At 47.9% G+C, this 21,164-nt stretch overlaps 1 long non-coding RNA gene across 2 annotated transcripts in view; it reads right to left on the bottom strand.

The window, feature by feature from the left end:
- LOC102005533 overlaps positions 1–17,875 on the bottom strand; it is a 94,608-nt gene extending 76,733 nt beyond the window's left edge. For both annotated transcript variants that reach the window (XR_259028.2, XR_001235012.1), the window contains exons 1-3: positions 17,748–17,875; positions 17,047–17,228; positions 14,945–15,143 (exon numbers count right to left, since the gene is read on the bottom strand). This is a non-coding gene — a long non-coding RNA (uncharacterized LOC102005533). The remainder of the gene's footprint in view (positions 1–14,944; positions 15,144–17,046; positions 17,229–17,747) is intronic.
- Positions 17,876–21,164: the final 3,289 nt, after the last annotated feature.

Here is a 21,164-nt window from a genome sequence, read left to right as displayed (position 1 = left end):
CACCACAGAGGGTCAGCTAACTTGTATGAGTTACCCAGTTCACCTAGGAAACAGGGACTGGTACCACTTCTGCACTGGACAGGAACAAAAGGAAACACAGAGGTACAGAAACCTGCCCGGGCCACCCAGCCCATGCATGGAGGAGGGCTGTGGAGCTGCTGTGTTCATGAGAATCCCCTGCAAATTAGGAGCTTCATCCTCCTGACTACGGCAGCAGCAGCCCTTGCGCCAGGAAGTGCACATGACTTCCTGGTCCCCTTCTCACCAACCTCCATATCTATCCGGGGAAGGGAAGCAGGAGAACAGATGTTTCCAAAATCTTTCAGGCAGTGAGATTACAATTATCATCAAAAACCACGATGACATTTGATGAATGTGCTCTGCATGACAGACGCACTTTGCTCCAGAAAAACGTTTTATAAAGGTTGCAAAGTGCATCAACACAACATGGAAAGACATTACAGCCGAAAGGAAAGAATGACAGAGGAAAGGAGCGCACAGTCTGAAGTCACAGGCTCTGCCCTTCCCCTTCTGTCTTCGTGTCATCTGGGACTTAAAGCTAATCCATCCTGAAGTCCAAGAGAAACATAAGCAGGGTGATCAGAAATGCACACAGTGGTAACCAGTTAGGCTAATGTGGACTGGCTCTAAATTATTCTATCTGATTCTTCCACAAAAGAAGGAAAAAATCCAAGGATTTCTTCCACTCCATTGTTCCTATTTGAAAGCACATTTTAGCCATCTAAAGAAGAAAATTGCTCAGATTCATTTTACAAAAATAAGGCTACTGCCACAGTGTGGTTTGAACTGCCAGATTCCAGATAAAGAAAACAATGCCCACAAAGCAAGGGACAGGGACGCTTGTAAAGTCAGGGAAAGAACAAAACCCAGACTTGTGTCTCCTGTTATAAACCGGCTCCCTGGGCCCTCAGCGTTTTGGTCTGCAAATGTCCTGTGAAATGCTGCACCTGTCCAAAGGCAGTGGTCACTCAACTGTCCCCAGTTCTTCCTGGGACTCCAACGTGGCCTTGAGTCTCACCTGTTAATAATAATTAGCGAGGCTGAATTGGCTGCAGCAGGCTGGCCCTCCAGAACCAGAGAAGAGGGCGCTGCCTGTATATAAATAGGCCCTGGAAAAATCACCAGCCTTGGCCAAATACACCCCGCAACCGCAAGTGAGTACGTCCTGCCAGGAAAGGTAGCTAACGCACACCGTCCCAGATCCAGTCCACGTGGACGTGTTAGAGGAAGCGACTCTAACGTCTTAATTCTGTGGTCTTTTTCTTCTGCGAAGGCACAAACTCCACGGTAAAGAAACCCTTCTCCGCTGTTGGCAGGACTGTAAACCAGTGCAACTCTGGAAATCAGTATGGAGAGTCCTCAGAGAACTAAAACCAGCAATGCCATTTCACCCCTTTGTAGGTATCTTCCAGAAAGAGTTAAAGACATTGGGCTACACTGATCCACGCATGCCTACGTGTGACAGCACAGCTCATGACAGCTCATCTTGGAAGTGGCCTCTATGTGCACCAACAGATGGAGGGGTAACGGCGGCATTTACACACACGTGCAGTACTGCTCTGCCATATAGGTAAGTGTGAGTCGTTTGAAAGGAAATGGGTGCACCTGAGGCCACAGTGTTCAGTGAACTAAGCCAGACACCAACTTGAATATCACACGGTTTCTCTTACCTGAGAAACTCAAAATATAAATAAAGAGCAAAATGGAAGGTGTAATAGGAAGCAGGAGAGTGGATCTTTCTCATCTGGGAAGGGGACTGAGAGCTGGAGGGGGAGGGCTGGGGGGATGGAAAAGGAACGAAGACGCGGTTCGCACTCCAGCGGCTCCACACTGGGAATGTGATCGGCGGGGACAGCAAAAACGGGTGCGTAAAAAATATTAAAACAAAAAAGAAGAAAAAGAAAAAATTATGTGTACATTTTGTAAACTTAATCATTTCGAGGTAGGATAAAAGAAATAAAAAGGAGGCAGAGACAAGGAAATCAAGACTTTAAAATGAAGAAGAACCACAGCCTTGAGACACAAAAACCACTCAAGCCCCCACCCCCTTTCCAGGAAACTCGCTCAAAGAAGAAAGTTTCCGAAGGCCCTTTTACAATAAGCCTGTAAATCTGGGCTCTAGATCCGTCCTTTCCATCCTAAACTGCACTTCCTCCACCCCCAGGACAGCGTCTTCCAACTTCAAACACATGCGCACGGCCTGCACTGTGACTCAACACACGTGGGAATACAAAAGGACACCCCTCCTTGAAGACGCTCTTAACCCTGCCTCCTCCGGCTTCAGTGCGTCTCACTTCCCTGAGGCCTGCACACCATTCTGTGAACGTGTCCTCAAATAAACCCATAACGGTCGCGTTTACTGATGGGTCCCAAAAATTACTTCTCTGTGATGGGAGTCAGAGATCCTGCAAACTTATTTAAAAAGGAAGGTTTGAGTCCTTGTGTCAGTCTTGGGGACATCACAAGCCCAGCCTGGTGACAATTTCTCCACATTGAACAAAAAAGTGGTTTAATACATTTTCTTCTGATACAATATTAACATGGAGTTTCCTGTCCATGGGTAAAGAGCACATTTTCCATTAAACAACCTTGAAACATACCGAGCTCCCCCAACATGGCCAGATGGGAGCTATGATAAGTGTCCTCATATCAGAGAACAATTTCTGGCTACCACATCTAGAGAAAGATGCAGTATCCTAAATATCTATTTTAAAGGGCATTTGCCCACATCTGAAAGTGCTCACAGTATAGCTGAATTCTTAGAAGACCTAATTTTTAAAAGGAATGACATTATCCAGGAATAGCTCTTCCAGAATAAAAAAAAGTTATGTTTTTAAACAATGACAGCATCTCTGGGTAGCTCTTTCAGAATTAAAAAAAAAAAAAAAGCCAGAAAGGAAATGTTTTTAAATAAAAACAGGATGTAGGAACAGCACTTTTCAAATTTATTTTTTTAAAAATGCACAAAATAGAGCCTGGGGCAGATTTCTGAGTATTGCTATATAGAACACACAGCTAGCAAGTTCATGATGCAAAAGTATTAATATTCATAGGTTCAGTATCCCCATTAATATTATAAAGCAAAGCTGTGAAGACAACTTTAAATGGGTGTCTAATTTCATATGTTCCCTGAAGAATATTCACAGCAAGGATCTATTTGAATAGACTGTGTTGTGACAGTGATACTGGGTCGAATGCAGATGTTTATTCTATGCCAAGGAGATTGGGAAGACATCAAAATGCAAGATTTTCCCTCCTACTTTGTCTGCCTTTTTCTGAAAAGAGTCAAAGGTGTAACTTAGTGTTCTGAAAGAAAATCCATGAATATAATGTATATCTAAAGGAACATCTCCCTTTACTCTAGCCAAAGAAACCCCTTGCTCTGGAACAGATCTCTCAGTACAAAGAGAAAAAAACAGCAGTACCTGGCAGGGACCAGATTCCCCAAGCCCCGAGGAAGCTACAAAACACAGCTTCCCAACACGGTGCGCAGCAGGCACCGGAAGGCAATGGTGGAGGCGGAGTACGAAGTCACAGCTTTCCCATCTAAGCTCCTCTGACAGCCAAGGATGCCACTCTCTTAGCAGTCAGAACACTGACTCCTTGTCTCATTCATTTTCCTCATTGTGCGGACACAACACCCAACACCAAAAATGTAAAGAAAGAGGATGATTTTGGCTCACAGTTTGTAGAGGTTTCAGTCCATAGTCAGCTGGCTCCAAGGCAGGACGTAAAAGTAGAGGGGCATGTCATAATAGAGCTGCACAGGCATGGCGCACAAGAAGCACAGAGAGAGCTCATGGGGGATCTGGGGAGGGAGAGGAACCCCTGCAGGCTACGCCACAGTGACCCCCTCTTCCAGCCAGGCCCCTCCTCCTAACAACAGGTCAGCTATCAGCTCCCGATCCAAGCCCCTTCCCAAACCTCCACCTGTGAGTACATGGAGCTTTGCAGGGACATCTACACACCAACCACAGTGCTCCTCAGTCACCAGTGAAATAAGGAAGCCAGAGTTCTAATTCCACAACCCACCTAGAAGTGATCACTGTGCAGTCCTGCAAGACAGACTCACAGACACCCCGGCTGCTGTTGCCAATTTAGCTAGATTCAGATGCAACTGTCTCCCCAAGGCCTACGAGCAGCAGGAGTGTCCTTCCTGGAAACCCAGCTCTGGCTGAAACAAACCTCCCACCACATCCGGGAGGAAGGGGTCAGCTAACATCTGTGCTGTTCAGCCCAGCTCAGTCTGTCTGGTCCCACGGACAGTACTTCTCTGCACAGACTCCTTTCTCCTGGCCTCTCCCAGCTGAACGAGACAAACACGCTGAACTTTCTCAAAAGCCAAGCATGAGACAGTCCCTGTGACCTCTGACCACACTCCCACAAGGCAGCTGTAGCTGCCCAGGCCTATTCACTGGACATTCCAGAACCTACCGAATCCAAGGCAGGTTGTTCTTAGATAAAGTGCTTTGAGGGCAAGGCCACTGTCAGCTGCCACTCTGGGTCCAGATCTCCCATCATCTCTAGAAAAGCTTGAGAACAGTCACAGAGGACCGAGATTCTCCTTAAAACAGTTGCATGAGCTCTGCCCACAAATGTGGATTCAACATTACCTCCTTTGGCCCTTCTGTCAAGGCTATGGAGTACATAAATAATCTGGGGCTCTACAGATTACGAGTTCATCATCCAGCTAAGAAGTCGTGAAGTAGGAACTCACTACAAAGAACAAGGGGAAGAAAGATTTGTTTGGGAAAACTTCAGCTTTGAGCTGTTCGAGGATATTGACAGTGTAAAAATACTTGGAGTGCAGGTTTAGAAAAGCAAACCCCAGAGCATCCTTGTGAGGCCATAACCACATATTCCTACTCCGCTCACTTCCCTAAGAAACCAAAGCAGTTAACCGGGCCTGGTGGCCCACGCCTGTAATACCAGCACTCTGGGAGGCTGAGGCAGAAGGACTGCAATTTTTAGCCCACCCTGAGCAATTTAGCAACTTGCCAAGAACTTCTCTCAAAATAAAAAAAATAGAGAAGAGCTGAGAAGATAGCTCAGTACGAGGTTCGAGGTTTAATCCCGAATACAGTAACAACAATAATAATAATGAAAAGCAATTAACTTGACTACCCTCTGGGTTAACTGCTGTGTTACTGTGAGCTCACAACCTGACAAGGGCCTTTCCAAGGACTTCATATGACGGACTCATGCAACTTCAGAACAACTCTGAGGTATGGGGATTTATCATCCCCTTTTGCAGATCAGCAAAGCAAGACACAGAATGCTTACGAAACTTTCCAAAAGTCACATAAAAAACTACAGCAAAATAAGGCAACAAGATTTATTCACTTAAAACAACCTGCATACAGCACTGCTGCTACAGTTGGGGTGATGTCTATCCCTCCAAAGGCCCAATGTGAAGGGCCTGGGCCCCAGGGCAGCAGAACTTGGGGATGTTTGGGATTTTAGGAGGTGGAGCCTCGAGGGAGGCCCTCAGCATACTGGGGTTGTGCCCTTGTGAGGAACCCCAGGCTCTCTCTGGCTTTGTTTTGAGATGTGGTTGTTCCTCCCGCGTATCTTCACAGTGTGGTGCCAGGAGGACCTCACAGAGCTGAGCCAAGGCCACACCCCACCCTTGAGCCTCCAAAACATGCATTAAAAACAACTCTCTTCTTTATAAAGCTGGCCGGTCCTGAGTCTTCTGTCATAGTGACACAAAACAAACTAATACGGCTGTCTAATCACAAGTTCCACACGAAGTACATGTGAGACCTGCAGTCATCTCAGGAAGAGAAGATAATTAAGAGCTGGAGTCCAGAGAGGCTTCTGGGAGGAGCAGGGCTCCAGTTTCTACAAGGACAGTGGTTCTCAACATACAAAAATAGACAAAGTCACCAAAAATGGCAATGTGGGCGATCACAATCCAGCAGCACGCTGTCCAGAATTAACATCAAATGTACAAGTAGGTCGGAAGCAAAGGACAACTCATTATGGGGAGTGGAAGGGAACACCGCTGCTTGGGAAGGTACTGCAGAAAGCTCTGAAACCTAGCAGAGGCATTCCAGCTGGATTTGGCTGGAAGGCAGAAGACGCAATGGATCTGTGGTGGCATTCACAGACTGACAGCCAAGTGCTGGGGCCGCAGAGCCTAGCTACAAGAGCTGCTGGAAAAGCCCAGGTGAAAAGCAGTGTGAGCGGTCAAGAGAAGGGAGAAAGAAGAAAGATGCATCGCAGGGGGAGGGTTGCACAAGACTCACCGTTAGACCCAGGGTGAAGCCAAGCACAAGCAGAGGTGTCATTCTGTGTGTCCCACCCTCTAACCCATGCACACCGGGCAGTGCCCAACAGAGAGCACATAGATGTGTCGGGCACACCAGTCACAAGCACCAGGATTCTCACATGGGAAGCCTGGGTTCTGATGTCTTCCTGCTACAAAAAATTATATGCAAAGTCAGAGTTGGAAAATGAGAATCCACCTCTAAAGGAGCCATGAAGCCAGGGATGCGCAGCAGCAGATTATCTGACGGTGTCTGGGTGGCCTGAAGAAACCGGGCTCCCACTCAGCACCGTGTGGTGCACCCAGGGGCCTGAAGAAGACGGTGCAACGACATCCGCCGTCCCAGCCCCACTGGGGCCCAAGGAGGGAGGATGACACCCGGTCAGACCTGTGAATGATGCCAAGCACCTGCGGTGCTGGGAGAGAGGAGCTGGGAAGACTGAAGAAAGGAAGTGGGTGCCCCAGAGGGCCACCACTGACTGTCCCCAGCAGAACCACCCTCGGCTGCAGCATCAGTGGCCATCAGAATGCACTCTGAAGAGGTCTGGGCTCGTGTGCTGGGGGTCAGAGCCCCTTCATGAGCATCTGAGCACAAAGATGCCCATCACCCCTCAGTCATCAATGGGGCTTGAGCACCCCAGTGCATCCTCTTGTCGGCGTGCATGAGCGAGGCCCCGGGTGATCTGTTAACAGGGATAAGACGGGAAACCTTCAGGTATTGAGGAGCACATGGACTTGGCTACAAGCACTTCACTCTGTCATGGCAGCACAACCAGAGACAGCAGAAAAGCAAACAGGCATGGCTGTGTGCAGGTAAAATATTTACAAAAACAGGCAGCAGGCCCCATTGGGCTGGGCCACACGTACTTTGCCACCCCTGGCTTACCCGGTCAGAACATCAACTATCAGAGCACTTAGGCCGCCAGGAGCAGAATCTGCAAGTGCGCACAGGAAGTACCGGCTGGTGAGGAGAAGGAGAAAAATGACTGTTATCTGGGGAATTGGGGCCTCCTGGGGTGAGCGATGCTCGGTCCCCAGCCTCGAGTGGGCAGACACACAAGCAGGGAAGGAGAGCACAAGGCCCTCATGCAGGTGGAGGCTCAGCCGTGTGCGAAGAACCTCAGAAAGCTGCCCGCCCCCGTGGCAGGTCACACTCCCACTGCCCACCCCACGTCTCCGAAATGCCGACATGGGCTGCCAAGGCGTGGACCAGGCAAACGGTCCTCAGAGCGCGTTCCTCATTCAGCTACAAGTGGACACATCACCGCACTGATGTTGGGAAGGTAGACTCCAACCTACAGTGAGACAGAAGCCTGAGAATTCAATCTCATGCTTGCTTTTAAAACAGTGTAAGAATCCTTTTTGAAATCTCTGGCTCTATTCCCCAAGAAGCTTACTGGCATCACCATAAAGAGCCCCTCCAAATTCCAGGAGCCTCTTCCCAAGGATCTTTCTCCCCGCTCTCCTTTGATGCAGTAAACACAGCTTTAAACCATAAAGACAAGGCTCGCACCAGGCAGCATTGCTGGGACAGCGGGTACACCGGTCCTCACACTCCTGCACATATGCTGGGTGAGCCAGGACTGCAAGGCCCTGGCTGCCCTTCTACCTGCTCATTTCCTAGGGAGTTTATGCAACCGTGAGAGGTGAAGCAAGGTGTCTCCTTCCACCTTCCCCGCCGAGCCTAGCAAAGGCTAGACTTCCTGGGAAGGTCAGTTTGGGTTGCCAACTTGACCAGGTGGAGGACCCCAGACAACTGGTAACACACACTTCTGAGTGTGTCTGTGTCTGAGCGGGAGACCTGCCCTGAATGGGGGCAGAACCATGCAAGAGGCCAGCCTGGCTGCAGCAGGGGAGGCTCACACAAGCAGCCCTTGTCCTACCCACCGCCAGCATCATACTGGAGGTTCTTTAAGCCTCGAATGTGAACTTGCGCCAGCAGCTCTCTAGCATCCCTTTAGGGCTCTAACCTCAGACTGGGGCTGCATTGTTGGCCTTGTCGTCATTCTGAAGCTTCCAGACTCGGGGACTGAGTAGCTACTACCTCTCCTACCTCTCCAGCCTGTAGTTGGCCACCCTGGGACTGTTCAGCCTCTCACCAAGTGAGCCAGTCTAATGAATCCCCTCTTATGTCGTGTCCTATTGATTTCTCTAGAGGTCCCTGAGTAATACACTCCCTTACTACTTGCCGTGAAGATGTTAGATGCCCCTCCATGTAACTCAGCTGTGAAGCAAACACATGCAGGCCCAGCACCTAAGTGGTCCATACCACACCGGCTGCAGGAACCCTGTGGGGCATGGAACCCCAACCCGCTGCCTGGTGCTCACACTGACACTGTTCACGGGACCAAACCCAGGCCACTTTTGTCCCTGACCTTGTACCTTCTGCCTGAATCCTTGACACAGTAACAGGCTAATTCATTAGTTTGTAACTAGGGAGAACCAAATCCCAGAACTGGCACTAATTCTTTTCAAATAAATAAGGTCAATAAAATTCTCCAGCTCTTTATTGCATTTTCCCTTTTTAACATCCACTCTTTAGCAAGCTTCCTTACAAACTGCTTCCATTTTTTTTGTTTGTGAACATTTTTCTTTGAAAATAAAAAGAAAAACACAACCTGGCTTCAGTTCTTTCCCTTAAAGCACATTTTCCTCCAAGAACTTTGCCCACTATAATTACTTTTTTGCAAATAATAGGAAGAACGTTTTAAATTCAGTATCTTCTATAAACAAGATGATGGTCAGTGGTGACTAAGTGCTTTACCACTGCAAAGCACATTGAAACAAGCATTCTATTTCCATCATTCAAAACTGGGAATGTTGCAAAAATCAGGCACATCTGCTCTTTCATTAAATTTTATGTAAATGTGTGAACACTGCTCCCTTCCCCGCGAGATTAGGGCTTTAAAGAGCTCCAAGAGAGTAACGCGGCCGCAGCCTGGAAATGTGACTCTGCAACGCCGGGAACATCCCTGAGCCCCGCAGCCCCATCCATGCTGGAATCGGACAGCTCCTCATCTATGCACACAGAGACAACCTGAACGAGCAGTCCTCAGTCAAACCTTCCCAAAGGACAGCCAAAAACGCTTCAGCGGTCGAGAGCGGTGAGCATGCTTGCCAACAGGCTTCATGAGAGGGAAGTCCCTTCCGTTCAGAATTGCATAAAAACACAGGCAGATGCTTTTCTCAGTGCCCTTGCAGTGCTTTCTCCTCCCACCGAGCTCCCCGCCTCCAAGTCCCCGTGCCACCGCCACACACACTCACTGTAGAGCTTTGATGAAGCAGAGACAGAGTCGCTCTACCCAACTGTGGTGGCCTCTGCCATAACAAGCTCTGGTCAGCTGAGCCATCACGCTGCTCAACGGATTAGGCACAGGGCAAACTACGCCCACCAGAGAGTCACAGTTGGGAAACCCGGGGAGTTCGGAAGGCGATTCCAGTGAGGGCCTCCATGGACAGACTGCTTCAGATCTGTCCAAAGGTCAGGGGACTCCACTGTACCATTTCTATAAACTTGAAAAATAGTAATACACTGGAAAGTTCACCACAATAGGAACTGTGTTCGGCTTGGTTTGCTTTGCCCTGAGACGAAGATAAATTATCGTCTCTTCAAAGGATGATCCTAGCTATTCACGGCAGGAACAAAAGTGTGTGTGTGTCCAACAGGGTTCTCCCATTGCTCTCCGCTTTCGTATCGCAAAGCACAGGAGGTCTCCTGCAGAGCAGGGCAGGGTTGTCTTGCCCTTAACCTGCCCCTCTGGAAAGCCAGCTGCTCAAACCCTCCCTTCACACCCAGCTCCGCCTCATCTCCCTTCAGGCCACCTCCAGAACCCTGGGCCCAGGCTAAACTCAGCGCTGTGTGCTGAGGCAGTGTGATTGACCCTCTGTGTCCAGGCCCCACTGTTCAAGAAGCCACTGGCCACTGCCTCCTCCCACACAGCACTGGCAGAGCATTGAGGGGGTCAGCTCCGCAAGGAGCAGGCTCAGCCCAGGTTAGGGTTTATGTCTGGAAGGACCCCAAAGCCTCATAAGCTCAAAGGTAAAGCTTTGAGGGAGCCCAACAGCCGACGCGCTGCTAGGATGTGGTGTCTGACCAGCAGAGGGGGGCCGCTGTGGATTATTTTCCCCTTACTGGCTCTTCCCTTGACCTTTCTCTGCTTCCCACCACCATGAGGTGAGCAGCTTTTCTTCCACCAGCCCTGTCTGCCATGCTGTCCTGCCTCAGAGCCAGCGGACCATGGACTGACCACAGACCATAACCGTGAGCCAAAATAAACCTCTCTTCCCTTAAGTTGAAGTTGTCAGATATTGTGTCTCAGAGACAGGTAAATGACTAAGCCCACAGGTGTTTGCTAAAAAGTTTTATAAAGTGAATTTCAAAATACAACACCTTGTAATATTTCCCCTTTGAGAGGTAAGGCAGGGCTGAGGCGTTCTTCATTGCCACAATCCCCATGTTTGGTAGGGTTGTGCCCAATACACAGCTCTTGTATCAACAACACATATGTGAGGGATAGCTGTCTGCAAAAAGCTGGCCAGATGAAAGAAGTGACATCTCCCAGGATTCCACATAAAATTCCACAAAAAGCTGAATGTAACTCAAACCGCTAGCATGGGAAATCAGAGCAGAAGGTCCTCCCTTCCATGGTCAGACCTGGTCCCAGTGAAAACACCCTGAAGCCACCTGGTCCCAGGCTCCGCCATGAAGCTCCACTCCCTCAGTGCAGCTGAGTGACTCCCACTTAGAGCATCACCCACACTTCCCGCCCTCATCTTCCTCAACACCACCTCTTCTATTATGGGCTTTTATTGCCAATATTAAAACGCATGGCAAAATGAAATTTCTAAAAGAGCATGAAATCTATGGAAAAATATGCAGAAGCAAGGCTTTGAGTTAATTCAGTATTTAAATGATATTCATTTCAAGCATTCATATTCTGAGGAAATTCCCCATAACATAAAATATATAGGTGTCCAAAAAGATCCTGCTTTAATGTAGTTGAAGGTCTAGGATGTGATTATAACTTGAGTGGATGGATTAACTTGGACATTCACACTGAACCACTGCACCAGCCCCATAAGAAGGGAACCGGTCTTTCCACCCCCTAAACCCACTGTCCTATGTGGTCCTCCCATTCCAGGCCCCAGTGGCTCCCCATTGTCCTAAGGATAGGTCCAAATAACCAGCTTACAAGGTGCTTCCTACTTCATTCCCATGGAACCCACAGCCTCTGCTCCGAGCCACGTCATGCAACAAACTGGTCTTGCTTGCTGCCCTCTCACCACCTACCTGCACACAATGCCCCAAATCTCAGCGTAAATGTCAGTTCCTAGAAAGCATCCCAGGACCAGTGTGAAGTCAGTTTTGAGTCACTGTGACAAAAAACCTGCCATAAACAGACTAAAGGAGGAAACACTTGTTCTGACTCATGGGCTCAGGGGCCTGAGTCCATGGTGGGTTGGCTCCATTGCTCTTAGGCCTATGGCGGAGCAGAACCATCACAGTGGAAGAAAGGTGCTCACTTTTCGGTGGCCAGGAAACAGAGAGAGGAAGTATGTGCTGGCGGGCTTCCTCTTTCTTTTCTGTTCTTCCACTCTGGTTCCATCTGGGCCACAAGACTACTGGGTGGTGCCACCCCATTGTGGTTTATACCCAGATGTCCCAAAGAGCCTCATGTGTTCACAAGGGGGAATTCAGAAGAGGACTGGGCCATGGGGCTGGCTGACTCGTTGTGTGTGGGGGGGAACATGCTCGGGGAGGCAGATCATGGGGGTATGACCTGGAGGGGACAAGAGTGTGTTTTCACCCTTGCAACCCCAGAACCTGAAGTAATGCTTGGTGGATAGAAACTATCAGTGAATTTTAATTTACTCAACGAGATGGTGACGGCTAAACCACATTAGTGAAGACGAAAATATACAGAAGTATAAAAATTTTTAAAATAACAATAACATCACTTGGAAGCACCCAGTATGAATTAGAGACAGAACAGATATGGGCAATGATAAAGAAAGGACGTCAAATTTCTGCCTTGGGCAGCAGCACCAGCAGTGACCTGCAGCAAACAACCGGCAGAGGTGCAGGTCTGAGAGAGGAAGGAACAGGTCTAGGTTAGACGTGCAGAATTCAAAGGCCCCCGACACACATCTCAGTCACTTTCCCATCAGGACTCGTGACACCTGCACGGAGGAGGGAAGGTTTATCTGAGCTCACACTTCAATCCATGTTCAACAGGCTCAACCACAGAAATGGCAGGAAGCAAGGGCAGAGCGGAGGTCACTGCTCACATCACAGCAGACAGGAAGCAGACAGCAAAGGGCGGGGCCAGGGAGGGAGCCACCTCCAGCCAGGCTCCGCTTCCTAACACCAAGTCAGCAGGAGCGCCTCCCTGATCCAATCACTTTCCAGAAGCCCTGCCTCTGAAGGCCTGAGTCTCGGGGGGTCGCTCATGATCTCAACCCTAACAAGCGCCTGTGAAGTCAGGATTCTAGTCAAGAACTTATCGTGGTCTTCTCCAAACACAGATTGCTTCCAGTGCCCACCAAACTTCCCAACAGGTCCACGCAACCCTGCATGGTCCAGGCCCTCCATAGCTCCCCAGCCTCACTTTCCACATCCGTCTGCTCCTTGCTTGCTCTGTACCATGCCCTGGTGGTGCCCTGAGAGGGGTGCCTGGTACCTCTGGAACTCCAAGCCCCATCCTCACCAAGCTCCCTGCTCCTTGCTACACATGTGTCAGTTGAGATGTCACCTCGCAGGGGAGGCCCTCTGTCCTGAAAGTCACCTCAGCCCCTCCCTGATTCACTGTCACTCCGACTGTTTCAGTTTCATCTTAAGCGCTTGAGAACCTTTCACTGTCTGTCCATCTGTTCTGACTCACCTCTCTGCATCATAAGCTCCACTAGGTCAGGCCTCCAACCATCATCTTGCCAGCACAGCTCCAGCAGGTAGAATGATGGCCCTTGCTAGCTGTCAGCAAGTGTGTTGAATGAATACATCAACAGAGGAATAACAGTAGCATGACAGAATTACCCACCACTGCCCTGCAGGTGACATAGTTCTGAGAATGCAGAAGGAGCTACCAAGTGTCAACTCCTCAGGTCTGTATCACAAGTTCCAGGCAGAAGTTCTAGCTAGCAAAAGCAAAGAAAGCTTTTGAGGAGGGCGAGGAGCTGGTACAGGAACAGGGAAAAAGAGTAGGAATGGATTTTTGCTACAGGTTCACCAACCCTAATACCCAAATCCAAAATGCTTCAAAAATCAAACTTCTTTGAACAGCAACACAACAGCACAAGTGGAAAATTACACACCATGAGATTTTGTTCCACGCACAAAATTACTGAAAACATTGTATAAAATTATCTTCAGTCTACATTTATAAAGTATATACAAAGCATAAATGAATTTCATATTTAGATTTGCACCCTATCTAATATATATATATATATATATATATACACACACACACACACACACACACACACAAGTATTCCAAAAACTGAAAAAAATGAAATGGCAAAGACTTCTGGCCCCAAGCATTTTGGATAAGAGATATTCAACTTGTTCCACCACCAGGCCTCTTGTCTCAAAGGTCGTAAACCTGATGGCCACCAGGAGCCATTTGTTCATTTGGTTATGTATTCATTCATTCTTGCATTACTAATACATTCATCCAGTTTAAAGACCAAAACAACGTAAGTAGGTACATAGGAAAAAATTTCACTTTCTCTCCCTTCCCTGTCTGCTCTATTCTCCTGAGCACCTATATACACACCCCTAAGAAGTTTTTTAATTTTTTGCTTTGGGAAGTTTCTTGTACAAGGCAGATTCATATTAACTCATACACTAACCACTATAACTGTAGGGTAAACATCTGCAAGTATATAATTGTTAAAAATATTACCAAATACCCTCCAAGGGGTGTGTCCTTTTACCACTGACAAATATTTAAAAGAAAATTCCTAGGCCTCACACCAAACTCACCAGATCAAAATTTCTAAGGGTGGAAGCCAAAAATCTGCCATTTTAGAAACAGCTTCCCTCGTGATTGTGATGCCCAGCCATGCTTGGGGAAGGCTGTGCTGCTGCAGAAAGCAACAGCTGTCACTCACTGGAGGCAAGGAGCCCTGCTTTTCAACTGTGCAGGACCTGTTTACTGGGGCAGCCGGAGTCCGGCCCTATGATCCCCTACCCAGATTTCTCTCTGCAACAGATAACCATATTTAAGATCACACACACACACACACACACACACACACACACATGCATGCACACACACAGACATCTATGCAATACCTACTCCTGCATTCAAATGGAATTGGAGTATCTCGAAAAGCAATGAGTGAGGTGGCCACAATGCTGTCTTCAGGGAGTGTGACACAGCAGTCGCTGTGTAGGAGGGAGAGCTACTTCCCCTCCAAATACATACAAATACATACAAGGATATACAAGTACCACTTGTATGTATTGCTGTGATAGTTAACTACTGCATCGACTTGAGTAAGAAATGCCCGTCTGATTGGCTCAGCATACTTCCGCATGTAACAGAATGGACTTACAGAAGGGGGAAGACCCACCCCGGGTGTGGGTGGCACCAACCAATAGCTTAGGAGTTTGGGTGGAATAAAAAGGGAAAGAAGAAGAAGACTCACTTCTGCTCTTCAGAGGACTCCAGTCTTCACCTTCGCCTCGGACACCCTTCTCCAGGCCTCCAGTGCAGACCCTCCAGCCTCCTGATGCGGACTCGCTCGGGACTCTGCTGTGACTCTCCAGGCCTTGGACTTCTGAATGGATCCTCGGATCTCCAGCACACAGGCTGCCTTCGGCACGCTCCCACATTGTAAGCCTACCCTGTAAATCCATGTATGCATCTTAAATTTATAGATTTAATATAAAATATATTGAAATTTTTTTATATAAAATATTTAATGAGAAATATTAAATCTATAAATTTAATACATATAAAATCCACATATAGTTATTATATCTTATAAATGATATATAATTATTATATATAAATCCACATAATTATAAATCCATATATAATTATTATATTATATATATATTAAATCTGTCTCTCTAGTGAGCACGGATTGATACAATTGCCTATTGAAAAACTATTACAACTCCAAAATTCTCTCTTTGCACTAAATCTGCAACATTATTCCTAGCATTATTCCTAGCAATTCCTGTGGTGATTTTAAAATGTATTCACAAATGCTTTAAGAATTGCTTACACAAAGGTGGCATCTAACTGTCTACTTCCTGAACGTGGGCCAGGCTGAGCACCTCACTTCCACGGAAGTACACAAGGGATGTGACTGTCCTGCCCAAGCTACAAAGGACAGCACCTGCCTGGCTTGTTTTCTCCTCTCGGGGGAAGCCAGCACCATGAGACGTGTTCCACAGTTAAGAATTCATCCCTGGAAGCCACCTAGCACCGTCATTTGGAGTAAGATCTGTCAACTACCCTTCAAGCTCTCCCAGGGGGTCCTGCAGGACTTTCAAATCATCAGTTCAGAGTTCTGCCTAGTGAGTGTATTGATCAGCTCTCCACTGCTGTGACAAAATACCTGTTACAATCCATGAAAGGAGGGGAAAGGTTTAGTTTACTTCACAGTCTCAGAAGTTTCCATTCATGGCTGCTGGGCCCTTGGGCTTTGGGCCGCAGTGGCCTGGTTTATCATGGCGAAAGCAGAGGGGCCTGATCAGCTCATGGCAGCCGGAAAGGAAAGAGACAGAAGAAGAGAAGGTCCCATGTGCCCTCTTACAGCACGTTGGTAAGGTGCTAACCCCCTCCCACAGGATCCTCTTCCCAGCAGTGCTCCCACCCCTCACAGTGAGGCTAACACACTGACCAGGGGGCACTCAAGATCCAAGCTACCCCACAGAGCCTAAGTGTTAGTTAATATACAAGTTAATTCGCTGTCCTCCTAAAGGCAGGGCGAGGACTGCCCAAGGCAGGCACAGCTGTCAAACATGACCTTTGGAACACCCTTGCCTTATGCAGAAGTCTCTCTCCATTAGGCCAAAGAATCCCAACTCCCATCTGATCCCGCTACCTCTCCTTCCATTTCCAGCATTACCACTAGGGAATCATCATCACCAACCATCCTTCCGTTTATCAGAATTCAATCCTGTTCTAAGTTTGAGTCCACGCCATGAGTAAAGGCAGTAATATCACACACAACTCGCTCCAGTGCCCACTTCCCAAGGGCCTGGCATGTGGACGCCTGGAAATAGTGCTTGAGTATGAGGATTTCCTAGAGGCTTCCCAGCCTGGGAGGAAGGATCAGCCCTGTATGTAAATAACTGTGATATAATCTAAATAACTGTAATAAACACAACTACCGATAGCACGATAGCAGGCTGGGCACATGGGGGAGAAAGCACTTAACTGCAAGTTGGAAATCAAAGGTTTCTCTGAAGAAAAGAATAAGAGAGATTTCAACAAGCGCAGAAAAGCCACAAACACACATGTTGCGGGATCCAGGCATTGGTTCACCCAGGGATCCCGGCATTGGTTCACCCAGGGATCCAGGCATTGGTTCACCCAGCTCACTCCACACCCGCGCTGCAGACGGTGCACAGAGCCGCCTCTGACTTCAAGAAGCTCACCCTGGGCTCGGAGAGACCAGGAGAATACCACACTGCACACGGAGAGTGTAAGGCCCGCGCCCGCGAGGTCCTCCCACAAGGCGGAATTGAAACCCAGGAAGGAGGGCAAAGCAGAGGGCGCAGGCTGTGTTAGTACCGTTCAGGGCGAGGGTGCGCGGCGGTGGCTCATTAACCCGCTCGAGGAGGAACAGGAAGTCCACGTGGAGGGGAACAGGAACCGAAATCGGGGCGCGTGCCCTCTCGGGCGTGGGGGCTCCTGCTCGTTGGCGTAAGCCTTCCTGGAGCCTCGCTGGTCGCCCCGGAGGTGTAGGCAACGTCCTGAAAATAACAGAAGCTTTAAGTAAAATAAAATTGTGACGGAGACAACCTCACATCATATTTAATTTACGCAGCATAAACGGACGCCACACGATCACGTGTTATATGAATTCGTGTCCTCACGCACCGAGCATTTCCTCTCCGTGCTGGCGGGTCCCGTGACATCCGAGCGTCTGGAGCTTGCCCCAAGCTGGCAGTGGGCAGGAGCAGGGGCGCGTCCAGGCTCAAGGGCTCCTTACACCCACCTAACGCTCACAGGCCGCAGCACATTGAAGCACGGGGAACCTGTCTTCCCCTCGCCTTGCTCACCACCAGCTCCCTCCCTCTGGCCAGGCCTCTGCCAGCTGCTGCCCTCTCTGGAACTCTTTCTTCAGACCTCGACCACTCCTCCTCTGACCCCTCCTGGCGAGTTCTCCACCTGCCACCAGTCAGGCCCAGATGCCCTGGGCTTCCACCCTCCCTGACCTCCTCCTGCCCTTTCCCATGCCGTGCCTGCCTTGGAGAACAGAAATACATTACCTGCGGGCTGCTCCTCAGCCATCAGCGGTGAGGTGGGCGAAGCTCCTGGGATGTGAACTACACGAAGCACCTGCACCGGTTTTGCTTACTGATGTGTCCAGGGCCCAGTACACTGCCTAGCACCCTCTTGGCGCCCAGCTGTGGCCTGTGAAATAGAGGTGCTGGGTATTAAACACCAGACATGGAAAGTTTTGATTCAGATAATGCCACTATACTTACTTAACACACCAGCTCTTTAAATCTACGAAGGCAAACACACCAAACCTCCAAGACAGAGAAGCCACACTAGTACCAAACATCACTGGCTCGGTGCTCCAGCACTTATACCGTTTTTAAGTCCTTTACTGCACACCCACGGGATGGTGTGACTAAGAGGAAAACATCACCTTTCTCTCAGTTCGCTCTGTAATCTCATGAAAATGTGTACCTGCCCTCTCAACACACAGCAGGACGTGGCTCGCTCTGCACAGCGTTCATCTTCTCAATACCTCGGTGAACGTCCTTTTGTAAAATATTCCACCCCCCATAGGGATAAGCGGACATCACTCCGTTCCACAACTCGGCGAGCTGGGCAACCACGACTCCTCGCCCACTGCCTGCTTTCCGCGTCTTCACTACGTGTTTTTTTGGCCTATCACAGCACAGATGGACAGCAGAGCTGCCCGCCTCACTGATATTTAAGGGGCAGAAGGGGAAATGTGTGTTGGGAAAGAGAAACATAAAGGAAAAAGTCAACTCTGCCCAAGGACAGGGAGCTTTCCCTTTTATTTTAAAAAGTGTATTATTGCTAAAATGATGTTTGAGGCAAAACTTGTCACATGTGTGCCTACCTGAGTCACTGTTCTCAGTGTTAAAAATATGCACTGCAATATGTTTGATGTATTAATTTAATCAGAATCTCAAAAGCTATGATTAGTAGTAGCAGCATTTGAAATGCAGAGATAACTTTCACTTTGGGAGGAGTAAAATCACAATTAAACTCTGTAAAAATCAAGATGTGGTTATGCTTTTTGTTTCATAAGAGCTAAATACATTTCCATAACCCATGGATATTCTATACTCCACTTTCTTTTTATTATTTTAGTATTTTTAGTTTAACCCTCAGGGATATCACCTCAAACAAAGGAGCAAAAAAGATCAAAACATTGTAAAATTATTTCATTTCCAATGTCACATAAGCACTGAGCAAGACCAAGGTATGAATCCAAGCACTTCTAGTACTGAAACTAGCTTATTCACAATGCATGTTAATCAATGACTTTTGCTTTCCAGGGTTAAAAAAGATCCACTCCATACACATTAAGAAATAAAATATAATTTTGATCTGCTTACAGAAAATGAAGCTACCTCCCAGTGTAAAACTGAATCTCGGGTATTTAAGTATTTAGTCAAGAGAAAGCTTCTCCCAAATGAAGAGGCAAACAGAGCTTCTTCTCCTTAAGGTGAAATCATGCTTCTAAGAGTATCTAAGCTTTGGGGGCTGGAGGTTTAGCTCAGCAGCAAAGCGCCTGCCTGGCAAGTACAAGGTCGTGAGTTCAATTCCTGGTACGGGAAGAAAAAAAAAAAAAAAAACAACAACAACAACAACAAAAGAGTATCCAAGCACTTTGTAAAATGCAGCTGCATGGATAATCTAAAGGCTTCAGGAGGCCACATCCTAGGCCCATTTGAACTGTGACTGCCTATCGTCTGGCTGACCACTCACGGCAGCACAGCGGCAGGTGACAGGTGTGGGTAGACAGCCCCTCGGCCACCTGCCACCCTCTATGGTCACTGCCCACCATGTTGGCTGCAGTGTGGCTAGGGCTTGGAGCATCTCGATCCGCTCAGAACAGGCCAGTGGCTCTCTGTACACACCCAGTTCCGAAGTGCACTTTATTTTATTCCTTTGGAAAACAGGCATATAATTTCTGCAGTGTGTAACTAAGTACATCAACCATTTGGGACAATATTATAATGCATAAATTTATTTGTAACAACTGACAATATCTGACAGTTACTTAACAATACCCATCTTTGTACTGTGCTCTACATGTTTTGTACTCACCCTTTTAATCTTCATTGAATCTACCCTTCTCCTCAACTTACAGGCAACTGAGGCACATTAACTAAGCTTCTGCTCATGCAGGTACAAGGAAACTAACCAAGAAGCCAAAGCCACAGGGAGCATTTCTGAACATCTGTGTATTCAACCAGCAGTGCAGATGTTTTAAGTATAAAAATGGATGTTCAGGAATTCTGAGTAACAGAGCAACTGATGCTGCTAAAGGATAAGCAGGGAAACCATACAGACTAAGGTGAACTTAGATAAACTGAGGCACAAAAGACACACAGGACGAAGTGCCACCAGCAGCAGCACAGACAGGAGTAGGACCACAGCAAATCCTCCGCAAGCCATGCCACCGGGGAGCCCTGGCACAGGGAGTCACTGAGAGCCCTCAGCGCCCCGCGGTGAGGGGCTGGGGTAGAAACAACCGAGGCCCTAAGCAGCGGATGGACGCCTGGGGGAGCGTGCGCTGAGGAGGGCTGACTTTGCCCCTTTAGGGCAATACCTGTGTGTAACTGGGGTTTCTCCCTCGACAGGTGTAATAAGAAAAAGTACCAGGATAGTTGGAGGTCTCAGTTTTTTCTTTGTTTTGACCTTTTATTCTTTTATTTTTTGAAGCTTACATTTTTTTATTAGTCCGCGTTTGCAGTACGGAATGATGACATTTCGCATGGGAGCGGGTCCATGAACTCAGCGCATCTTCATTCGTTTTTGTCCCTCCCTCCCTCTCGCGCTCCAATTTTTGCTCCCCTTCCCATTTGCAGGAGCTCTAGCATTTTTCCCTTCAATTTTCTTTCTTTTAATGCCCTTTTCTGTTCCTTCCCTCCTCTCTCACTCCATCTCTTGTTCCCTTCCCCATTTGGAAAAGATCTCCCTACTTCCTACTACCTACCTTTATTTTGCTCTTTACTTGTATTTCTCTCATATCAGAGAAATCAGGCGATGTTTAAATTTGTGCATCTGGTTTATCTCACTTATTATGGTCTCCAGATGCATCCACTTTCCTACAAATGCCTCAGGTTTATCCCTCTTTAAGGCAGAGTAGTACTCTATGGCGGGTCAGTATCACACTTTCTTCATTCACTCTTCTGCTGATGGACACACAGGCCGGGTTTCTAAGATTTAGCTACTGTGCATTGTGCTGTAAACACGGGTGCGCATGGAGCACTATGATATGATGTCTTTACCTCTTTCAGGAAGACACCTGGAAGGGGAATAGCTGGGCCCAGTGGAACTTCTAGTTTGTTTTTTGAGGACTCTTCATACTGATTTCCATAGTGGCTGCACAGGTTTACATTTCCACCAGCAGCCTTAGCAACATTTACTCTCATCTGATTTCTTGATGACGGCCACTCTTTCTGGAATCTCAG

Source organism: Chinchilla lanigera, unplaced genomic scaffold, assembly GCF_000276665.1.
Source record: "Chinchilla lanigera isolate Chin_1 unplaced genomic scaffold, ChiLan1.0 scaffold00001, whole genome shotgun sequence".
In the NCBI taxonomy this organism is placed as follows: Eukaryota; Metazoa; Chordata; class Mammalia; order Rodentia; family Chinchillidae; genus Chinchilla; species Chinchilla lanigera.
This window is presented reverse-complemented; position numbering and strand designations above follow the sequence as displayed.